At 37.6% G+C, this 24125-nt stretch overlaps 1 long non-coding RNA gene across 34 annotated transcripts in view; it reads left to right on the top strand.

Moving 5' to 3' along the window:
* Positions 1 to 24125, top strand: part of LOC116183367 (uncharacterized) — a 487183-nt gene that overhangs the window by 417365 nt on the left and 45693 nt on the right. For 21 of the 34 annotated variants that reach the window (XR_014954476.1, XR_014954502.1, XR_014954501.1 and 18 more), the window contains one exon: positions 1462 to 23238. This is a non-coding gene — a long non-coding RNA (uncharacterized LOC116183367). The remainder of the gene's footprint in view (positions 1 to 1461; positions 23239 to 24125) is intronic. The other 13 variants (XR_014954504.1, XR_014954496.1, XR_014954495.1 and 10 more) reach the window with 13 other exon arrangements.

Genomic DNA, 24125 nt, shown 5'->3' with positions numbered 1-24125 from the left:
ACTGAAAGAACTGATGCAGATGAATATTGCTCAGATGCTGAATATGATAAGAAAATAGGTAATGCTCCTGACTGCTCAAGTAGTAATTTTTAGTTCTGAGTAGTTGTATGCAAAAAAACTAGTGATATGTCAGCATTTCTATTATGTACAGTATATTAAACCCTAAAGGTTTGAAGAAAGCCCAAGTGGTAGTTATCTGGCATCACACTGATACTCCCAGGTGTTTGTGCTTCCATTTCTGAGCATTTAAATTGGTGTTTGAATCTTTTTTAATTGGTCTGTTTGTTACACAGTGAAAGGAATGGCATTGGTCAAGTATGGGATCATCTGATGTAATGCTTGTACACCAGTACCTGACTTCCTTGTAACAACCTGGGCCAAAACACAGTGATTCCTTATGCTGAGGGTCCTGCAGAGCAGACAGTGATGGAGCCAGTGCTGGTTCTTCTGTTCTTCCTCCCATCATTGTGCAGAAGTTAATGCGAGCTGTTCAGCCATCTGGCCAGCTGAAAGTCCTACCAGAAATTCTGAATGCTTTTCCAGTCAAAAAGCAGGAAGTTTGAACACATTGATATGTTGTTCCAAGGGCACAAATGAAATGTGGTTTCTACTAAGAACAGCAAGAAGGAAAGATCTAAAGCAGCACATAAAGAGAAGAGTCATGGGCGGTATGAGAATAAGGGAAGGAATATAAAATAGGAAAGCTATTTTCCATAGCATATCATTATGTAAACCAAAAGCAGAACCTTTGCTTTAAAGGCTTACATTTGACTAAAAAATGTTTCTTGACATAGAATTTACAAAAGGGCCTAATCTGGTCTCAGTGCAGTGTAAAAAGATACAGCTCCACTGAATGCATTGAAAGCTCAGTGAATTCATGGGAAGGAAAACTGTGAAATAAGCAGGGTCATCCTTACAAACATATCTAAACTATCTTAAGCTCTCCAGATGAAGTTCTAAAGTTGCATATCTGCAAACAAGAAAAATGAAAAATGCAAATAGTTTATTGAAGACATTTCTCAGCTTCTTGTATATTTATAAAAAAACTTAGATTATATTTGTAAGGCATACAGAGTGCACTCTCTATGTTTACTTTGCTGTCCAGCTTTCAGTTTTCACATGAAACAAATGGCTTCTCTCATTTCTAAACTACATTAAAAGCATCCATTGTCTGATTTTTTTTTTTTTTTTAAAGATACTAAATTCTGCATGACAGTTAATCCTGATGTATTCTGTGTTCTACCTATGCTGGCCAGATACAATCCAGTTTAGACATGATGTGACTGAGTCATCATTACCACGAAGATGTATCCACATTAGGGTACTTTATCTCTTTTTTAGGACAGTTACAGCTCACAAAAAGTTATTGAATAGAAAAATTTCTCTCTGAATAAATGCATGTGTAGAAATACATTTGGTATTTCTCTTAAAAACTTCATGCTGCATTTGTGTCCTCTACAGGTGGATATGTCCTGCATGGCATATGAGGCGCTGGCAGAAATTCTCTGGAGAAACAGGGATTATCATTCTGAAAATGAAGCTCATGTGAATTAACCAGATCAGATTTGATTTCCTGTCACCTGTGGCAAACATGCATGTTCCACAAACTGTAAAGTACAGTAAAGCCTAAAAGCCATTTTCCCTAAAACTTCCTGGAATTCTGTCTGTGCCTGTATGTATTGTAATGCTTACCATCATCTTCATCATCTTGGCGCTTTTTCTTTCCAACTTTGGGGATAAAAAGAGTGTTAAAATGGACTTGATTTGGTAATGGTTAATAACGGAGTTCCTGCTGATGCAATTGTATTGGTTGCTATTGATCAGAAATTTTATATGATAATATAACAGGAGAGCAAATAACACTTGATAATATTTTACTGTGGAGGAAATGTCATCCTTTTTGTTGTTGCAATACAACTTCCTGTAAATGTAATTAGCTCTGTTATAAAAAGTGAGAAAGTTTTATGGGTTATAGTTTTCATGTATAATCACATCAAAGTACCAATTTGTGGCTTTATCTATCATGCTGATTTCTCCTTCCTTCTATACAAAAATGGAATTTTTTGAATTTTTTTAGAAGCTGCTGCTCTTTTTTTGCAGGACAACAAGGATGATGTCTTGGGGAGTGCCCTGAAGTTCTTTCTGGCGACTTGGATGCCAGTTTTGCTGCAGGGTCTCTCTGGCGTAGGACAAGCATTTTAGGCAACCCTGTTCCTGAGTCACTGTCTTTGAGAGGAAGGTAATGCTTTTCAGTTTCAGGAATGTTTTCTCAGTAAAAGATGTATGTAAAGGCTATGTTTAAGGTCCTGTAGTGATCTGATGAATGTTTAGCAGGATTTCACTTCTCTTGCCTTCTCCATGTTAAAATCTTAGAAATATGCATTGACCGTTTCAGGGGAGAATTAGTACTGAAGGTTTCTGAGTTGTTATGACGGTTATGAAACTTACCCACAATTACCAAAAGCACCTCATGAGGAGCATTTAGCTGAGCTGGGAAACTTCTGAAATTTGCAGAACTCACTCCCACGTGCAGCAATTTGGCTCTTCTTCAGAGAGCAGGGCTTTCTACAGCAGTGATGCTGAGCATCACCTTCCTCCTCCCCCTCCTCCTCCTCATCCTCCTCCTCGCCTGCAGAGGCTGAGTGCGCCACGTCCAGTGCCTTCCGCTTCAGCACGTGAAAAGCAATGTTGGCCACCAAGGCAATCTCATTCTACCAATAAAAGCAGGGTGAAAGGCCATGTTAGGTTATAACAAACCTGACCTTTCTGTTCATAGGTACCAGGCTGCTCAAGCCAGCCACAGATATTTTAGCTGGTATTTTTGTCTAGGCCAAACTGTTCTTGAGAAGTAAAGATTGTTTATGAAACCTCCTCTGAAAGCAGGTGTTGCAGACATCCCATTAGTAACCTTTGACTTACCTTCCCCTTTGAAACTTTTCATCCCAAAGGACTGACATTTCAAAGCCCCCCCCCCCCCCTTTTTTTTTTGTGTCCCTCCAAGTTTGCATATTGTAAACATTTTTCTTCTCTGCTCTGATGGAACAGAGCCAAAAATCTGCACAATGGGGGAACTAGATGTTAATGAGCAGAGATTGTGGGAAAATGTGTACCGGGCTGCCCTGCCTGACCTGCATGATAATGCTACATTTAGCACATTCTTTTCCATTAGTGTAGCAGGCCTTGAAATGGTAGCAAACAACATGTATTGTGAAGGCTTGTTTTAAAGAAAGCTGCTTTCCTAGGAGAGTGGAAATAAAAAAATTATTTTTTGTGTAGATTTGGCAGAAGCACAGCTGGCTCTGGAAATATTTATGCACAAATACTGGTGTGAAATTATATATTTTTCTTCACATTTTTAGTAAAATTACTCTATGTGAAGGTTTATATTATGTAAAACCCACAGATTACATACAAACTCATACTGAATCAAGAAAGTTTGCAATTTATGGCATTTAGGCACTGATAAGAACAAAAATGGCTGTTGGACAAAAAATATTCTTGCACTTTGGCATCTTCTAAATAGATTTTTTTTTCCCTCTGGCTGTGCTCACAACCCTTTTTTAATGTGTTTATATCAGTGGAGTTTTGTTTGTACAAAATGCTCCTGAAAAATTAATTTTGGCTCCTCTAAGCCAAGTTTCATTTAATCATAAAACAAAATTTATGTCTCAACCATATGAAAATCATTAGGGGCAAAAGCATTCTGAGAACATAAACAACACCATGTGACTTAGACACCCAATTGCACAGCTTGAACCTATCAAGTGGTGAGCATATTAAAATGCTAAAGAGAACACTTACAGTCAGCATTTGGTGTGCAATGAGTAGGGAGAAATTTGTTTGCACAAAACTTTTGACTAACAAAGATGAGTACCAAAGGAATTAATAACAAAAGACTGGCTGTAGATCATTTCTGAGCAGAGAAAGGGATTAAATCAGTTTAAAAAGCCATTTCTTGCAAACTTTTTACTCAGCTAATTTTTTCATTATCCTTTTACACATCCAACTTCAATCTTTCAGTTAAGGAAAAAGTAATTTATGTAGTAAAAATTTAATCCAAATATGAACTGTTTACAAGTGACATTCTGGATCCTCATTGGGAAATGCTTATTTCTTCACAATCAAAGATTCATAAAGATCTTTCTGTGGGGAAAGAGACTTCCACTCATTACCTTAAAAACAATACTTTTATCTCCACTGTGGAGTGTATATGGGCTCTGAGCCATATTTTGTGAAGGACAAAGCAAATTCTTTAGCAAAACATCTGCTAGATAAGAGCAGCATTCCTTAGAATAGGTTTCCTGATGAAAGAGATGCCAAAGCCTTGATTCCAAATGTAATTACATGCTAAAACAACTACTGTCTCTGCTAGCTCTGGTTCATGCTTTCAGGAGCAATGTCAAGCCCAACTAACACCAAAAATACAGAGTTGGTTAACAAGATGATTTGGGGCTACTCAAATCAGCTTACCTTTTGCAGGGTCAAAGGAAAGGATGAAGTATCAATCTTATTTTCAGCAATCTTTACAATGGCATGAGATGCACATGTGGCCAGCTGATAGGCAGTCTCTGTGCCAATTAAAAAATGGGTTTCTTTCCTCCTCAAATGCTGTCTTTGTGCCATGAGCAGTGTGTGATTCCAGCAGCTTTGCCCCCAGAGTTGCTCAGGGCAGCTAAAGGGTGATGGCCTGAAGCCTGTGCACCAAGGAAGATCTTTATGTACTCTTGCTCCAGCAGGAAGGAATTCACAGAAATACACTCCTAATCTGTCCTGCAAAATCAGAGCATGCCATTGAGAAAGGACACATGGTAAAGGGGACCAAGTACAAATTTATTGTGTGTTCATAAAAACCCCTTGGTAACCCAAGATAAACTCTGTGCAGAGAACTTCCAGGGCTGGAAGGCTCTGCCTGAGGCCCTGGGTTTAGTACAGTCCTTGTTGTTTATTCTGGAGATATTTTCATGATCAAAGTGTGTATCTATTACCAAACTGAGTGCTTTCAGTTCCCATTTTTCACTCTCTGTCTTCCATGCCTGTTGCTATGGTTCCAGGTGATGTCCCCTACTGCTTGGTGTAGTGACTGCAGGACATCTCTCTTGTCAAATATTTCTGCATAAATATTTGAACTAAACCTTGGCACATGGTTATGGCAAGTACCAATGTGGTGATCATATCTATTGATGCATTGTGCTCATTCCCAGTTAAACTTTTGCTCATCTACATTTCTCATGGAGCTCTACCTTCATCACATGCCTTCTGTTTGCTTATCTTCCTCTTCATTGCACTCGAGGGATGCTGTGGTCTGTGTTTTGGCAACTTCCCCAAGTGAAAGTCAGGGAGTTGACCTGTAGCTGGAAAGAGGAAAGCAGGAGCACTGGGGCTGTGGTGGAAGAGGAGATCAGGAAAGTTGCTTACTCTTTTCTTTCATCTTCCTTCAGTTCCTGTCAGGTGCTGGCTATGTGTGGTTTTGATTTTAATTTTTCAGATGGAATTCTGCAATTTGCATCACATCACAGCTTATATATGATGATTATGCCCCCACAGATGATGAGTACATCCAGCCTACTGCCTTGCTGGTCCTGCATTTATATTCTTGAAATTTTCTCCAGATTTGCTTCCAAAGCCCTGCAGAAAATATTTTTATCTTTGTTCTTTATTCATGAATTAGTTCATTAAGCTTCACTGTCTGAAATTCCCATATTCTGTATGAGTGCCATAAGACATTGCTTCTAGCTCAGTCAACACACATTAGAATTGGCTTCTTCCAGTCAGTACTAACTTCTTGACCAATTATCATTAAATTCATCATTAAATGTTGTAGGGAATCAGATAATATTGCAGACCTAGGTCTTTCATGAATAGGTTTTGTTAGGTATAAGAAAGTATGCACCCTGCTTTCCCATAAGCATTTGAGTGCTTGCACTACTGAAACCTGAAAGAAATGAAAGTTTGCATGAACAGTAGCCTGACCACACCCATGCTCTTCTAAAATGGTTGAATGAAGAATTATGCTATGTTCAAATTATTTCAAGTTGTTCTTGCTAAAACTTCAGGACTCATTTGGTAAATGTGAAGTTTATTCAGAAAAACTGTATCTGTTAAGAAAGGATTTAAGCACAAGATAAAACATGAATCTGGATAAGAATCAGCAAGGAAGTATTTAGGTGCTTTTCCATGTAGGTCTTTACACAGTTGATCTCACATCATCTTTTTGTTTCTTATTCTGCTGTAATCTTAAGGACATTTGCTATAGATACTTCTCAAATATTTGTTTGATCCCTTTTGATGCCTTGCCATCTCTAGATTTTTAACAGTTCCCAAAATCTCTCTATTGAAAACAGTATTGGTGTTCCCATTGTACAAATTATGAGGTGAGCTACAGAGAATAACTTTCCAACTTCATAAAAGAATAACTTTCCAACTTCATGGGCCAGTGTAGTACAGTCATCCTTACTTTCCACATCACAGGATCTTCTTGAAAATGGAGGAGGTAATTTCTTTTGAGACAGTGATGTTCCACAGAGTGAATGCAGCTCTGCTCTCATGTTAAGAAATTTAAGCTTTTGAAAACCCACTTGCTGCCAAAAGATTTCTCTTTCGAGACTTTTAGCTGTGGCTGATCCTCTGTTTAAAGTCTTGTCCAGCTGTGCTTTATAAATATCTCTTAACTGATAAATGAATTATTTCCTTTAGTTAAGCTCTCCATATTGCTGAGCAGAGTTTGCAAATTCAGTTTTGAAGTTTTCCAAACTGGTTCTCTTGTGATTTTTTATTTGGTATTTATGCCCTGTATATTTTTAACTTGCTGGGATAATTTTGGCCCAATTTGGTGAAGTGTTGTCAATCACTGTTGAAAGATGTAGGAAAGAATCCTAGAAAATAATGTCTTGCCATTTTTAATCTAAGAAAACAGCTCTGTTGCTGATCTTGCTGGCTGTCTAACAGATGGGCCAGAGTCCCATGAGAAGACAGCCACTTCCTTGCATAATAAACAAAGAAGGAGAAGTTGTCTGCAAGCCATTAGTGTATTGTAAAGTTAGATGCAATGTCTTGATATTGTCAGAATGTGTTCCTCAAGCACATTTCTTTGACATTCTATCATAAGTCAGACAGAATACAACATTAAATCAAAATTAAGACTTTAAAAGGCAGCAAGCTGTTTAATTTTTTCCAACAGAAGAACCCCAATAAAAATATCCTCCATTTTCTAAATGTTGATAACCAACAAATAGACAAGGATGGAGTAGAGTATTTGATAGAAACAAGATCATTTGGCCTATGTGACACATTACCAGGATTCCTGTCTAATAATATTTTTGCTTGAATTATGAACTGATTATTGTATAGTCAAAGCTTATGAAAATCCTGGCTGGTCATTACATTAGAATTGTTTTTTTGTGATGGGACACCTAAGGAAAATTATAAGATACACAAAAAATTACTGTGTTTTTCTTAAGAGTATTATCTCTTATATTCAGAAGATGACATATTGCTTATACATAAAACTCTGTTTCTGGCCACGTTTCATACAAATTTTCACTGAAGTAGAAATAAGTAACAAGTGTCATTTGCAGAAGAAATAGCTTTTGTGGTGAAGTGGTCTTTCCACCTTTTAAAAAATCAGTACATATAGATGTCCCAGTATTGAACTGGAAATTATCTTTATTTATGGTTCTGCCAGGAAAAAAAAAAACAGTACAGCTCTGAAAAAGTTTTTTTACCCAATTACTCATAAAAGTTTTGGCATCCAAAAAAAAAAAAAAAAAAGATAATCAGTTCTCACATGTATAATTCTGTTTAAGCCTGTAGGACATGAAGCTGCTAAGCAATATGCTACTTACTTAGCTGTCCTGACAGGTCTTAAGACCTTCCCACTAAAATTTCATGTTTAAGTTAGACACAAAAATAAATTCAGTGATCTGAGAGAGGAAGAAAAAAAGTACTCCCTATCTCAATAGATTGAGGTGATGGTCCCTTTTTTATTTATCTTAAAAGTAAAAAGTGCTTTAAGCTAGAAATAAAGCCTTTCACATGGCTTCACACATAAAAGATAAAGTCTTTTAAGGGACTGCTGTAAACTGAAGAACTGACAAAATCCAATGAATATTATAAACACCACTGCAGATTGACTTTGTTTGACTTTTATTATAGTTTGTCAACTTGTATTTCTGTTTCTAGAACACATTATCAGTAGAGACAATTTCAAGAGAAGATATACTGAAATTAATGTAAGTCCTATGTCACAGGGTTTTTTTCTCAGCTTTAGAGTGAATAAAATTCATCCAATTTGGAGGGCAAAAAAAGGTGAAAAATAGAAGAGGCATTTTTCACACAAAACAGTAACATCTGAATTTTCCTATTCAGATTATATGAATGAATCTGCAGTATACTATGTATCTCCTGAAGTGTTCTGGCTTTTAGGCTTGGTAATTGTATATATAATACTTTTGTCACCTTGCCTCTTCTTTGTTGCTCACAGGAAAAAATATAAAATCTTATTACTTGACTAGATGAGAAGTATAAATGCTGAAGATTTAAGAGAAGTTTAAATGCTGAAAAGGTACCTTGACTTGTTCGCTGTTTGTAACTCATCTTGGTTTTCTCTTACCCCATATGCTGTTTCATTTCATTCCAAAGATGCAGGGAGCAAGTTACTAGGTCATCAAAAGACAGATGCATTGTTAATGTTTATGTTAACTTGTGAAATTAAATGACCCAGATGTGTTATGGGAAACTCTTGTTTAACTTGGGGTCATATGATAATTATCAGAAAGCTAATTTTCAAATATCCTCTAAATAATCTCCCATCTCTGTCAATTGCTTTCTATCTTTTCTTGTCACTCATAGGAAGTTAAATGAAACCCACTTCTCTACAAAGACTACATAACCTGTGAAATTAATAATGCCACTTTATAAATATCAAAGAGCATCACTGAGAACAAGTGTCTCATTTCATTTCTCATTCATTATCATAGAAAATCAAAGTGTTTACGAAGGACCTCGGGACAGTTCTGTGAGATATAAAACAGAGCTGGGGGCCTGGAGCAGGGTTTTGAAACTTTGAAGCAGCTTTCCAGAGTATTTGAAACAGTATAAAAAATAGTAACTTTTTCTTAATCCTCTCTTTTAATAAAACAGTGACATAGTATTTGAAACAGTATAAAAAATAGTAACTTTTTCTTAATCCTCTCTTTTAATAAAACAGTGACATTTCAAAGGCTGAGACAGTTTTGAAAACATAACTAAGCTAAACCCCTTTAGTTTTGCATCATATTAATTCTGTGGGATCATATGTAACCAATGGCTAAAGCGAATAACTGCATCAAGATTTGTGCCTCTACTTTAGCAGGATCTCTAGTTCATACGTTGAATCAAGCCAACCCTGAACACTTTTTTCCCCTCATTGATCCCTGCTAGGAAGTTCCATAGAAAGCACAGGCAGCACAATGCATCAGCTCTTTTCACTGGGGCTTTTTAAGTCCTGGAAAAAGTGAACAAAAATACGCAGGCTGCTTTGTTTTTAATGAAGGTCATGGCACTGCAATAAGTTTGTATCCCTTTTAGTGCAGACAGGGAAAAATAGAGCTAGAATTAATGGATTTGCTCCAAACAGACCACAAAACAGTTTATTAAGACAAGTTCTTTTAAAATAATATAACTGCAAAATTCATCTTCTCAATATGTAGAATAATTCCTAGTATTCCTTTATTATTTCTAATGTCTTATGTCAGAGGAAAATGATGATTTCCATCATGAATTCAAAAGAAAGGAAAACCATTGCAACTGATACTGTGATTAAAAAGTGAAATTAAAGGATCGAAATCATTGAAGGAAACCGTCTTACACAAGTCCTCTCAATGCATCCAAAATCCGTGACAACTTGTGCATTCAATTTACATCAGCAAGTCTGGTTTGGGGCCTGGCATCAGGTTGTGGTGGGCGGTGTGTGCTGAGTGGCAGAGCTCTGCTGTGCCCCTGGCCTCGTGCAGCGGCGTCCCGGCGCTGGGCACCGCGGTGCTGCTCGCAGCCAGAGCCACCGGCTGCAGCAGTGCCTGTGCTCGAGCCTCTGCTGGGCAGAAAACTCTGACAAAAACGAGAGCCTGGGCTCACTGATTCTACTCCCTTGCTGTGGCAGACAGCTGCACGACTGTAATTCTGTTTATAGATCTGATGTCCCTGCTGGAACATTGGGCCAGGACCCCGCTGCTGTATTAGTTTCAAACATTCTCCCACTTTTCAATTGCACTGGCGGCTGTGCTGAGCTCTTTGCTGCCTTTGCTACCAAACACACATAAAATAATTGAACACATACAGGCTGGCCTAGACTTTGGAAGTTAATAAGCCAAGTTGTCTTAATTTTCTCTCATAAGAGAGGCTACCTATTCCTCTTATCATCTGAATAGACCTTCTTTGTATGTTTTCCAGTTTTTTACCTTTCTTGAATGTCAGTGATGAGAATTTACCTACATGGCCTCAGGTGCATTAATATTAGGGCATGGTGCAATAGTTTCAGTAATTCCCTTTTCTACATTGCCTGAAGCCTGGAGAGGTTGCATTTGGTTTTTTTAAGTGCTGGCGGTGATCAAATATAATACCATGCTCATTTTCCTCATTTTTTGCATAAATCACAGTCTGTGAGCTTGGAAGGGAAATTCTGTTTTTCACTTGCTGATGTATTGCTGTCCATGGAGATGAATGCTGTTAAGGTCATTCCTGTGCAATACTCCTGCCTTCCTCAGCAGGGCCAGAGCTCCCTGGCTCCATGTGATCAGTAACTTTGAATTGAGCATTTCTATTGATTGTTTCCAAAGTCAATAATGAAAGTATTAAATACTTCTTGCTCCAGAATAATGTTTTTTAGGTGCACATCTAATAACATTCCAGTCCTTCAGGTTTGTTGTGTTCTTATTTGGTTTGTGCTTTGTTGTGTTCTTATTTGGTTTGTTATATCTGTTGAAATACTGGAACTAATACTCACCTTCTCAGTATGATTTTTTCCCCATATCTGACACATCTGATGATTTTCTAAAAGACAGATAATTTCCTTTTTCATATGGCAGTGTGTAGCATACTTTTGGCATACCTTTGACAAACCTCAGGTGTTTTTTTTTCTGTTTTTCTATTATGTTGAGAGGTCTTTAATTTAACCTTTCTATTTTCTCCTAGGTTTTAGTATTGACTAATAGCCCATGATGGCACCTGTGATTGCTCAGACCACTCATTTCCCACTCTGAAATATAATTCTCTAGTTGTGTAGCATGAATACAGTACTATGAGTTAAGCTTTTTTTTTTTTGTATGGAGATTCCTTGGAGTTTCTTGACTTCAGTACATTTAACTCTGAGCTTTTCTTCCATTTCTGTTCATATTAATTACCTTTTCTTGTCTGCAGTTGTTCATCATTAGACAATGAGCTACTCTCAACAGCAATAACAAGATCTTGTGAGTAATTTCCCAAATATCATAATTAAAATCTATGTTTCTTTAGGTTCTCAAGTGTTCTGTTAACTCTAGACAAAGGCAGGGATTTTCATAGTCACAGATAGGATTTAGACATCAAATCTCACCTTTTCACCTTTAGAAAGTCCTCCCATGAAAGTCTATATGATTTCTGAGCTGTTGTTTCTCAGGAGGCAGAGAGTAACATAAGGAGCAGCTACCTCTGACTCTTTTTAATACCTGCCAGCTCTATAACACCTCTGGCTTTTTTCTTTGGGGCTTCAGTAATTAGAGCTGTGTGAAGTTTCACACGTAGAATGGAACTGGATGATTCTGGCATCTAATCAGGTCAAAGGCTAAATTCCTCTGGTGTGCAACATGTTACCCTAGGCTGAATTATAGCCCTGTAAACTGGAATGGTTAGACCCTTAATTCTGGAATAATAACTTGTTCATTTATTGTTTTGCAATAGATAAGGAATCACCACATCACACATCTGGCAATCTTATATCACTACTGACATCTTTTGCCCACGCCTGAATCGCAGGACGTGTTTCTATGCTCTGTTGTAATATCTATTTGCTTTCCTAGTTGCAGGAGGGTATGTGCATGATACAAAGCATCTCACAGCCTTGGCCCAACAGGCTGATCCACTGCTGACATAAAACAGTGTAGCTGCCTGATTGTGTGCTCTGCAAGTCTGGCCCCAAATGTGGCAATCTCACTGCAAGTGGTAACCACTGGTCTACACTGGAATGCGTAAGCTGGCATGCTTGATTTAAATTGTATAAACTGGCTATGGCCTTGACCCTGCTGTGAGAATTAAAAGCTCTGATCATGCAAACCAGGGTTCTTAGAAGAATCAGATGGTAAGGAAGCTTTGCAGATAAGTACACATTTGGGCACAAGTTTTAAACAACCTCTGTGTAAAATTCCACTTTGTGCCAAGTGCCTGGAGAGTTAGATACCCACTTGTTATATGTTTTCTAAAGTTGATATATTTAACGTACTGAAACCCTTTCTTAAGATTTATATGTCCTTCCAAAGGGCACCCGATGAATAGACTAAATGCCTGGCATGCTTTTACCCTCGCTCTGGCAAAGGCTATGGATAACTGGGTCCACAGTCAGAAAATGCAGCTCTCCCCCTTTTCCCAGATGAGAGTCTCAACAGTTCTCTTTAGTTTGGCAGTCGATCATTTCTATCAAGATGAAGTTGCCTTTGGCCAAGCCTCTGAGATCTCTGCAAAGCTTTTCTCAGCCACAAATCATTTCTTCATCCAGTATGTCACTTGACATCTTTGGTGTTATAAATTAGTTCAAGAGGGCGGACACCCATTTCACCTACTCACCAAGGACTCAGTTCTCATGTTTTCTGAAGTTATTTATTTTTGCTTTAGGGGACAATGCAGTTTTACTCTCTTACTGAGTTATCAAGAGAACAAGTCCCTTTGAGCCAAACACCTGCTTTCCTTTAGAAAGAATGATGGGGAAATGCCTTTTGAAAAGCCTCTATTTAGCTACTTTCTTAATTTACAAAAAGTCTCTTATTACTCAGATCTCCAGAGGTTTAGTCAAAAAGTATAGTGGACCAAAGTAAAAAAGAAAAGGAAAAACAAAGTGCCGCCTTTCTCTTGCCACAATAGGGACAAAGCCATGGCAATGTGCCCTCAAGGTTACCAGACCTTTATTCTCTCATGGTCAAAATCTAGAAGCAAGTGGTCTTCACTAAGAAAACAATATGTTACTTGGGAGGCTTTGCTGGCCAATGCTTGTAAGTTGGGAACAATTTGAGACACACTGAATGTTCCTTCTTGCAGGCTCCAGTCCCCTCATCCATACACTTCCCCTCAACCTGAACACAGTGTGCTTGTTAGAAAGTGCCCAGGATACTCCTGGAGGCTTTGACCTGCCATGATTTCATGCTTCTGCGCCATTTTCTCTTCTCTGGCAAATCAAAAGAAAGATAGCACAAAGCCTTATTATATTCTTATTCTTATTCTCTTATTCTTATTCTTATTCTTATTCTTTTATTCTTATTCTTATTCTTATTCTTATTCTTATTCTTATTCTTATTCTTATTCTTATTCTTATTCTTATTCTTATTCTTATTCTTATTCTTATTCTTAGCTATGACTGTTAAACACCTAAATCTTATTAAATTCCTAATTCTCATATTATTTTTTTTTGGGAATCACACCCTCAATTCCTTTTTCTCACAGGTTTTAAGGTGACAACTAGCAGAGATAACATGGCTGTTCTTAATGGCATTGCCACAATTTCTGGTTATGCCATGTCCTTCTGTCCAGCTCTCTTGAGCAGTGTCTTACAGTGCCACAGGGAAGAACTGGTTTTGTTGACACTGCCAGAAATTGTAAGTAACAGCTCATGTTCTGTGGACTAAAGAGCACAAACACTCCAAGTATACATGCAATGGATTTGGCTACAATTTAAGTTGTTATGACCTCAATTACTTTGTCGTTATAATAGTGCATGAAGAACTCAGTCACGCACCACAGCTGCATTGTATGGCACAAACACACAGAGGAAAAGGTATTTCTTGCCACCAACTGGTTTATGCCCTTGGGTCATCATGCTTCTAGTTTATTATCTTGGTCTAGTATGTGCAGAACTGTGTAGTCCAATTTGTTTCCTAACGTTCTAAGGTCAGCACAGGACAGAGACATGAGTGTTGCAGTGACTCCTATGGCTACAGCTGCTCCTGAGCTCTTCAAGCAGTGTTGTTCAGTTTTGGCCTTGGTAGATGGCCTGTGGCCCACAAGCCACAGCACAACCTTCAGTGCTGCCTTCCCACTGCCTCCTGAATCTACCTAAAACAAGCTCTCTCCGAGGCCAGGTTGCTGCATCTTTGTGCTTTGCCCTCTGGGCTGCTGCACATCCAGCTGTTGGCTGAAAAAAGGAGGGCAGCATCACCTTCAGACTAGATTTTTTTCCTTCCAAATCAATCCAGATTTAGTAATTATTTAGAAATCATAGGAATATCTATAAAGAAATTACCTTAACTAATGATGGCTAATAACTAAAATTGCCTTGTGTGTTGGGGGGTTTTCCTTGCTTGTTTTTGTTTTGTTTTGTCTTCCCATGGTACTCAGTAAATTCTAGTCAGCCCCAGAATGTGCAATATTCAGATGCAGGTCTCAGGTCATGGTGAATGGGGGCAAGGACTGAGGTTTGGTTTTTCCTATCACCGGCAACTCAGCTATCCTAATCTGGAGACTACTGAAAACTGTGTGGGGAATATTTCATGTTATTCCTTTGCAGAGAGTTAGAAAAAAAGGTGTGTCAGCTTTCTAAATAAAATATACAGAGATTTTAGGAAAACAATAATAATTTTCTGAATGGGCTGAAGATGCAGATTGACTCTAGCAGATATATTTTACAGTTTAGTGGTGAGAACAGAACAAAGTTTTCAGGGGAAAGCAAGGGCGAGAACCCCTGGCTTTCAGTGCCTTGAACTCTAAAATTCATCATTTCCAGCAGTTGGGTGGGGGCAGAGAATGAAAAAACAAAAAAATCTTAAATCTTAATCTGGAATCTCTTAGACTTGCAGTGAAGAGCCAGGAAGTATTTTATGAGTAACAGTGTATTGGCATTAAAATGAAATGTTGAGTAAAGGACAAATATTTATGATTTATATATTTTCAATCTCAGCAGAAATGAATTTTCAGCTTGATCCCAGATATCACACTGTAGTCAAGATTATGTATACTGTAAATATCATGTATAGAATATAATGTCTCTTTTAGCTATGTACTTAGGCACTATTTCACTGGCAGCAGAGCATATTTAGGAATATTTTCCATAATGGCAACTTCAAGATTGTGTGACTTGAAATGTGAAATAGTTCAAGACACAATTGCACAGTTAAATGGAAAAGCAACTGCAGAAGCATAATATAATATTTATAATAAATTGCATGCAATTTTACAGACACACCATTTCATCTCTAGTGACCAAGCGTATTTCCTCCCATTTACAAACCCACTGTTGTACTAGGACAGTGTTTTGTAGTTAGTGTATCTCTTTCATGTGAACGAATAAACGAGGCTTTATAGAGAACTGCAAAATCAGTTGTGTCTTAAAAAGAACAAGAGTCAGGTGCTTTTCATTCTGAATAAATATGCACTTGGCAGGTAACCTAATGGATTCTGATACTGAATAGTAAAAGATATGAAAGTCTGATGAAATGTGAAAAAAGTATTTACTTTTTCTTTTTCATTTTCTTTTTATTTCCTTGAAAATGTTAATTGCATCTGGGCTAAAATTTTCTAGTGAGTGTGAAAGGGTAGTCCAGAGGCTGGATGTCTGAAATAGGAGGGAAATCCTTTGTATGTGCTTCAGTTGGCAGAGGGAAGCCTGTGCACCGTGGAGGCTTCTTGAATTTTGAATTCATTTTTGTTCAGGCAACATTTTCATTTGCTCTCCAGTCACTAGATTTGGTAATGACTTGCCTAAGAATGGCCTAGTTTAATTTTCAAAAATTACTACATTGAGAAAAGCAGTCATTCTCAAGAGCAAACACATAATCTCATACACGAAACACACCTTGGATTTTACTCATTTCTTACTGACATAAGGTGTAATTTAGTTGTCTGAAATGGAGTCATTCATGATGTACGTCAGAAACAGGCCCAGAAAAGCTATTTTTAACACATACACACAGAGCCAAATGACATTTAATTTTTTCACATTCACTCCCCAGTGTCGTTGTATACATCCTCGGTGGCATTATTAAGTGGAGCTTTTCAAACAGATGAAGTATGTTACTTACTGTGGCTAAACTGTAATGAAAGAAGAGATGGCTCTTTGCCAGTGAATGGTGTGTAGCTTGTAGAAGCATGTAATTACATAAATCACAAACATATGCAGAAGATGTTTTCTCTTTACATTTAACTGGTGTTGCCTGGAGTTATAGCTGCTTGCAACTCTATTTAATTACCATAATTATTTTAAATGTGTATATCTGGCAACTTTGAGCTTTATGAGAATGTTAGTCATACCTTATCTGCAAAAATCTAGAGGGTCCCATTCTTCCCCAAGGGGCTGCAGTAACCAGGTTTCTCCAGATTTCAGGCATAGGGTGGCTGCTGTGCTTATACCTTTACTTTGATTTACAGGTTTTTTAAAAACCTGAGCCTCTGAAACTAATCAGATCTTGAAATCCCAGTAGACGCTATAATTTCCTGGTAGGAAATTAAGCACTGTACATTGTTTGTGGAAAGAAAGTACCTGGAGAGGTCCTGATTAGCTTCTTTTATCTCTTAATTTGTTGACTGTGTAAATGTTGTTTGGCCAAACAGATTGACAAGTGTCTAGAAAAGGTATTGATTGTGTTAAAATGGATACTTTCTATGGGAAATGTAAAAAAAACCTGACAGACTAGTTGGGATTTTCCAGTTCGTTTTGTCAAGCAGTGAAATGAGCTAGAGCAAAGCATTTTTCTAAATTCTCTTTTGCACCAGAGCAAACCCAATTCAAATAGTTGATGCTAATGGAGTTGCCCTAGAAACACTGCAGTGTAATGTAAGCTTTTGTTTCTGCTCTCATTTATGTCAGTTTTGTGTTGGCTTTGTGGCATTTGATATCGGTTGAGTTACTCATGTCTCAGACCAATAGAAATGGGAGAAGGTGTGAGTATTGATATATAGGATGTCTAGCCAATGTAGACACACCTCAGTTTGCCCTCACTAATGTAATGTGGTGAGAATAGAATTCCTACAGCTGAATCCATTGGAGGTGGTGAAACACCCAGGAATAAGAACTCTGATAGCTAAATAACCTCAGAAGGCAAAGCAAGAGGAACCATAAGCAACTGTCACACACAAATGGTGAAGAATTACTGTTACAGAATCCTTGTGCACTGAAAGACCAAGAAAGGCAGGTTTTGTGAGAAAAAAAAATCAGCTCTACATTTATAAAAACATATATTTATTGACAAATGAGGTCTCCCTCTGTTACAAAAACCAGTCGGTCAAACATCTGAATGTAAAGATAAGTTGCAAAGGGTTCATATTACACTAAAACAAGAAATAGCTATTAGAAAATTAAGCAGTTTAGTCCAAGAAAACAGGTAGATATAAATAAATATCCAATGGAGAATCAGGCTGAACCAACACACTTTTTTTACTCTATTCAGTGTCGGAAATATGGTAATTGCTTGCACCTTGTCTCTTTTGTCAACCACTGTAGTTAACCTTGCAAGTGATGCCTCCTTAAGAGCTTTTGTAAGTCATGAGATTGTTTTTCTTTGGTTAAAATGTGACATGCCAGCTGTAGATCATATGTGCAGTTTTGTGACATGGCTTAGTCTTTTCTTCCACCACCCAAGAGGCAACATATACAAAGCAGTATTGTCAGAGATCAGTTGCTGCAATCTCTTGTGGAGAAAAAAAAAAAAAAAAAAATAGGGAAGCCTCTGGAATGCCAGGGAACAATGCACTTTCCACAACAGAGACAGTTTATTTAATAACCACAAATTATTTCAGGTAATTTGGCACTAATTTAATTGCACCCACAAGAATGTCCTCAACAACAACAACAACATAAAGAAGTAACAAAAGAACCACCCCTACTACCAACCCCATCAGGATGAAATGAAGGCAGAGTTTCCATTCATTAGTTTATGATTAGTCTTGCTAATACCTTGTCTATCAAATCCCCATTCCATGCTGCAGATACATGAAAGGGAAACATGTATGTGATGTTTTGAAAAGGAAGTTGATGGAAAGTGATGTTTCTCCCATGCATTAGAATGACAATGAAATCCTTCAGATGATGGTGCACACCAAAACAGACATTAAAAATGCAGGTTATGAACAGCTGAAATTAAAACCAAGCCAAGACATTGCCAGTTGATGTCTTTCATTAATCCAAAGAGCAAAATTTCCTAACTTCAAGGAGCAATTAATCTGGAATTTTTGGTAGATTTTGTTCTGTTCTATTTCATTTCACATATTTCCAAATTTCTGTGTGATTAAAAGACTCTGATGGTTGCATTCATCTACTAACTCTGTAGTATCAGCATCTATACAGAGAATGATATATGCCCTGTCAGTAGGTTACAAAGCTCTTTACTGAATACCAGAAGAATGTGGGAATGGGAAATCCCCCTAGTTTTGCCTCTAGGAAGAATAAATCATGGACATTTGAAAGATTTGTTTTAAATGCTGATGCTGGAGAGCTGGTGTGAATTCCATTTAATTCAAGTGGTTTGGGTTCTCTCCAGCAGAGTGGAGAAATCTCCTTGTGACCTCCCTGAAATGCTTTTACCTGCAGCTGACCAAAGGTAGTGCAACAGGAAGAACAAAGGTCTTTATAAGCAAGGTTTTGTACATCTCCTCATGAAAGCAATGTTCACTGGGGCTATGTTTACAAGGAGATTTTACCCTTCTGTGGACCAGAGAAGAGCCCACAAGCCCACTTTTGATACAAAGTCCCTGTCTACAAATAAGAAAAGGACTTCATGCAAATTGAGTCAATATGATTATTCCTTAAATCTGAGAATCATTTTGTTTGAACTTGATCAAGGATTCCTTAAGGTAAAACAAAAATATCTGATTTCACGACAGAAAGAGACCAGAGTCATTGTTCATTATTCTCAGACTACCTACTGTCCATCTTTCCAGTTTTGTGACAGCTGGCTATTTTGGCTCTGATCATTGCATTCACCAAAAAACTGTATCTCAATATGTATTTCCTTTATCTTTGAGTGTGCTGAGTGCAATTTCATCTGTTGATTTTTTTAAATTCCTATTCTTTAAAAAAATCTTTTTAAATTCCTTTAATTCTTTTAAATTATTTTAAAATACTATTCTTTAAAATTTTATTCTTAAAAATACTATTGTTATTCCTCTATCTCTCCTCTCAGGACTTTTAGTGGCCAGCTGCATAAATATTGCATAAATATTATTGTTTAATACAATTAAACAGAAATTCTCAAATCTCTAAGTGATAAGAATTTGGTACTACAGACAGTTTCAGCCTGAATTTTATTTGGTTTGTAAAGGATTTCTTTTTGTCATAACTGAAACGGTTGCATGACTGAGGGAGAGAGGAGAAAAATATAGATTCTGTATGTTAACAATAATAATTAGATGATAAGTGTGAGATGAAACATTATGTCTGGAACTACCTAACTTCATTCAAACCTTCCAGTTTGTCATAAAATTTGCAAAACATTTGATCCTCTTAGAAATACATGGTAAATTCCTCATCTTAAAGTTATACCCACTCAATGATGGGACTTGAGACTTGAAGAAAAAGGGGCTGGATGCAATTACAAATTGAACTGTAATGCAAACTGTGCTTTTTCAGTCAACTTTTCCAGTGCTGGTTGAGGTTGGCTAACAATTTCTTTCCTGTGCACTGCCCTAAGCATCTGTTCTGTTTCTCCAGGGCATCTAGGCAAGAGACCTGAAGATATTTAAAATCCCTAATTAAAGCCAGGTATTTCACTTCACTTTTATTTTTAAAACATGAAAAAAAATTACTGAGCCAAAGTAAAAAACAAATATTTTCCATTTGCCATTCATTACAGATGTCAGACAGCCATAAATATAGAAATGGTCAGCTGCAGGTGTAATCTAGTTTTGTGTAATGCACACTCTGTTCCTATAACATTACTAAAAATGGTCTGTCTGGCTAATAAATAGCACTACCATTACACAGTAAAAGGTGAAAATTAATGTGAATGCTGCTGGTGAGTTAGCTATATTAACAAGCCAATCATGTAGTATTAGCAGTTATAATGAGGAACAACATAAACTTTTAAGAGCTTGTGCAAAAGCTTTCAGTTCTTGCAATGTTGGGAAGTTAAAATGAGTGCTGTCCAGTCACTTTATTTCTTTAAATTTGGGAGGAAAGGTATGTAGGAAGTTTTAAAATAAAGTCACTGACATCTGCATCTAGAATATAAAATAAATAAATAAATAGAGTCCAACCCACATTTATCCAGTCCACTATTGCTTCAGATGCTCTTCTGGTAAAACTCTCTTGCCTTCATCAAAGGTTCTGGCCCATGTGTGATAACCTTTGATAGCCTACTGATAAAGAACTGATAACCCCTTACTGATAGCAAAATCTTTTCCACACCAGAGCAAGAAGGGAGTGCAGCCTGAAATGGCAGTGAGTAAAGGAAGGCAATAAACAAACAGAAGACTAATTGATTTCTTTACTTAGACACAGAGCTATGTCTGTTCAACAGGCCATCTGGCCCACGTCCTCTTGCTGCTGTTGCATGGTGCTTTGGGAAAAACTTAAGACCAGGTCATATAACCAGTGTTTCTCCCTGGAGCTTCTTTCCAGATTGTGTCAACATTTGAGGGAGTTTCTGAAATAGATGTATCTTGGACATTATGGGTAATGCCCAGTAACACATCTACCATCTCCAAATTGTCTAATCCTCCTCTGAATCCAGTTTGGTTTCCAGTATCAGTACTGCAATTTAATTGTGAGCTGTGAGAAATGCAGCATGCTGAGAGTTACAGTCTTTGCCAGGGGGGTTCATAGGTCCCACTTATATGTCCTGAGAGACTTGCTGTTGTGTGTAGTTCTAGAATGTATTCTTCAATATCCTGCACATCTGGGGAGAAACCACATGCAGTGTGGCCCAAGATGATAAGTAGGATGATGGGAATCTGTCTGATTAATAACATATTTTGTGGGTTGCTTATATTTGAGTCAAATGTGCTAATTGCCCTTCTCTGTCTTTCTCCCATTCTCTTAATTCTATTCTTGGCTGCAGAAAACTCACTAAAGAAAAATGTACCTTGAAAGGCAGCTTGTTATGCTTGGCAATGCTTTATTATGTTGCTGTGCCTCTGCACCATATTTGATCTGAACTTACTTTATAGTAGTGAGGAGATAAGTAGGAGATAAGTAGATTAAAAAGAAAATTAATTGGAAATATTCCTATTTCATTTATTGGCTGTTAGCACACATCAGACGGTAAAAACTAAAAGACAAATATCTATCAACTTTAAAAAGCAAGTCTGCTCTTAAATCTAGTGCTATGGAAAACTTCCCAACCTGCCTGAACAAGTATGGAAGAACTGATAGTCATTTTATTCTGCTCCATACTTCTGAAATTATTGCAGTAAAAATTTTGTATCTTTCAAAGTCAAGTGCCTATAAATTTTTACTGCTACTGCATTTTTAATTGCAGTTTATCAGTACTGTGATTGGATGCATGTTGTGGTCAAGGAATTTAATTATTACTTATTTGTAAAGTGATATTAAATTCTGGTCTCAGTCAAGTTAATGTCAAAGTTGGGAGTTCAATGGAAGCTGATTAACCCTAAAAATATTGTGACTAACAAGCTAACAGGAAACTTCAGAAACTTTTTGTATGCAGTCCCTCACAGAAGCTTTGAACTGCTTTGGTCGAGAGCGCTGCTGCCCAAGAACTGTCCACTCTTTTCAAGTGTAGGGCCAGAAGACATGGAGGCAGGCCAGGAACAAGGATCCAGCAAGATAGCTCCTTTTTTCCCCAAGTGTGTGTTCACATGGGGTGTGATCCTTACTGTCTTTAAACAAGTGGAGGAGACAGCAGTGCCATTTTTTTCACGGCAGGCAGAGCACTCCCTGAGGAAGGTACTGTAAGCAGATCAGAATTTGCTGTCACTGGGTTTCACAGCTGGTTTGGGAAATGGCTGTGATTTTACAAGCCAGCTCCACTAAACCAGACAAAACTGCCCTTGGTGGTCTCTGCTTCAAGTTGCAGTTTAAAGCTATTGAATTTCCATGGTTACATTTAGTATGCTCCCCTAGTGAAACCCAGTGAAATGGTGCTGCCAGGAGGGATCACCTGGGAAAGAAAGGACAGGTTGCACAAGGAGACAGGCTTAGCAGCACCCCAGAAGGGCGAGAGCCCCTGTGAACTACTGCTGCTTGAATTTTCTTTGATGCCTGAGGTGAAGTGGACGTCTTTCAAGAAAGACTGCAGGGAAACGCTTGTTTGATTTTGCAGTGCTAATGCTACCCTGAGTTAAAACATTTGATGATTAGCCATCCCTGCTCAAAACACAAGTATCTGTGAAATATCATTGAAGAGAATGACACAGAGCCAAACCAGCTTTTGGCACTGTGAAAGATGAAGAGAGCATATCAAGGGTGCAGTAGTGATTCTCTGCCTCCTGTTGCATTCTGGCATTTGTAGCAGTCACAGAAACAATTTACTGTTCCATTTATGAAGGAAATAGCTATAAAATCATAGCTAAGGTATAATTCCTATAAAGTGTACTTAAGAGTTATCAGTGTCCTAAAAATCTTCCACTCTAGACACTGAATGCCACAAATGGTGCTTCCAAATTCACTCTTCAGTTATAATTGAACTGGCAGGAAACACCCCAGAGAAAACAACATTGTTTTATCTGTATTAATTAGAAGGTGTTTTCAGAATACTGTAAGAAATAGCTTCTAACTGGCCCAAAAATAAATACAAGGATTGTTGTTATGTTGAAAAGATGGCTTTTGCAAAAAAAAAACCAAAAAAAACTGTGTTAGACAATTTCTACATTGCTAGTGAGCTAACCTAGTATTTTTCACTGACATCCTCTCCGCATTGTTCATCTTTCCACTAACTTTTCACTGTCTTTTTTTTTTTTTTTTTCCCTCCAGGAAAAAAGCAGGAATTTAACCTAGTTTGCTACAGAGGAAAAATGAAGAAGTTGATCAAAATATCATTTTCTAAAATACATTACTGAAAATAGAAATGGAAAATAAGAAAGTGGAAAAGAGATAGGACCATTTAAAAAGAGAGAAAAAAAAGGAGTGATAGAAAGGTAAAATGAAAGGAGAGGGCATGGTGAAAGAGTTGATATGCAAGTAAATGTAGTAGCAATAAAGAGAAGATTGTGAGAAATGCTAGGAACAAGGAGAAAGAGATGGAAAAATAATCACAGGCAGAAAGTAAAGAGAAAATAAAATAATATAAAATAAAATAATAAAGGAAGATGGAAGGAGAGCTAGACAGGAAACAGGAAAATAAGGGAAGGAAAAAAAAGATAAAAGGAAAAAAAGTTGTATTTAATTAACATGTGTTGCTAGCTTTTATCAGAAGAAAGCTGATGCAGGCCAGTCAGGCCAGTTAGGGCTACAGCATGGAGCTTTTGCCTTTTTCCTTCTGATTTTTAGAAGACTCTTCAAGCTTTTTTAGCCAAGGACAAGCATAATGGGGACCAAAAGAGAATGTTTAAAACATTGCAAGTGAAATGCAGATACCAGCAGCAGCCCCTCCTGAGGAGGTCCCCATCAAGCATGAAAGGCACAGTGTAGCACTGACATCCCGAAATTGTTCTGAACTCTAACCTCCACTTCCAGCACTTGCAGTGTTTACCCTTACTGTGGTGTGTTTTACAGGAAAAAAAGCAAAAGGCCATCTGGGGTGGTTGGGCTGCTTTGTGGGGCTGCAGAGGGTTACAAACAATCCTAATACTTGATATTCTGGCTTTGCTGGCAGGACCCATCTGTGTGGTGACAAGATGTGTCAATGTGAGCCAGACAGCAAGCTATCAGATGTGGGAAGCCACTGGATAATGGACTCTTTTCCCTCCTTTTTAAAGCTCGTATTTTCATGACAGAAGTCTAGCATTGGTGTGGTTCCTACTTCAAAGTGTTTTCTGTAGGCAGTTTTAATAAGAAATATTTTAAAATGTGAATTGCAAGCTTT

Source organism: Lonchura striata, chromosome 3 (genome assembly GCF_050655825.1).
Source record: "Lonchura striata isolate lonStrDom1 chromosome 3, ASM5065582v1, whole genome shotgun sequence".
Classification (NCBI taxonomy): Eukaryota; Metazoa; Chordata; class Aves; order Passeriformes; family Estrildidae; genus Lonchura; species Lonchura striata.
The sequence above is the reverse complement of the archived record's forward strand: the minus strand, read 5'-3'. Positions and strand labels throughout refer to the sequence as shown.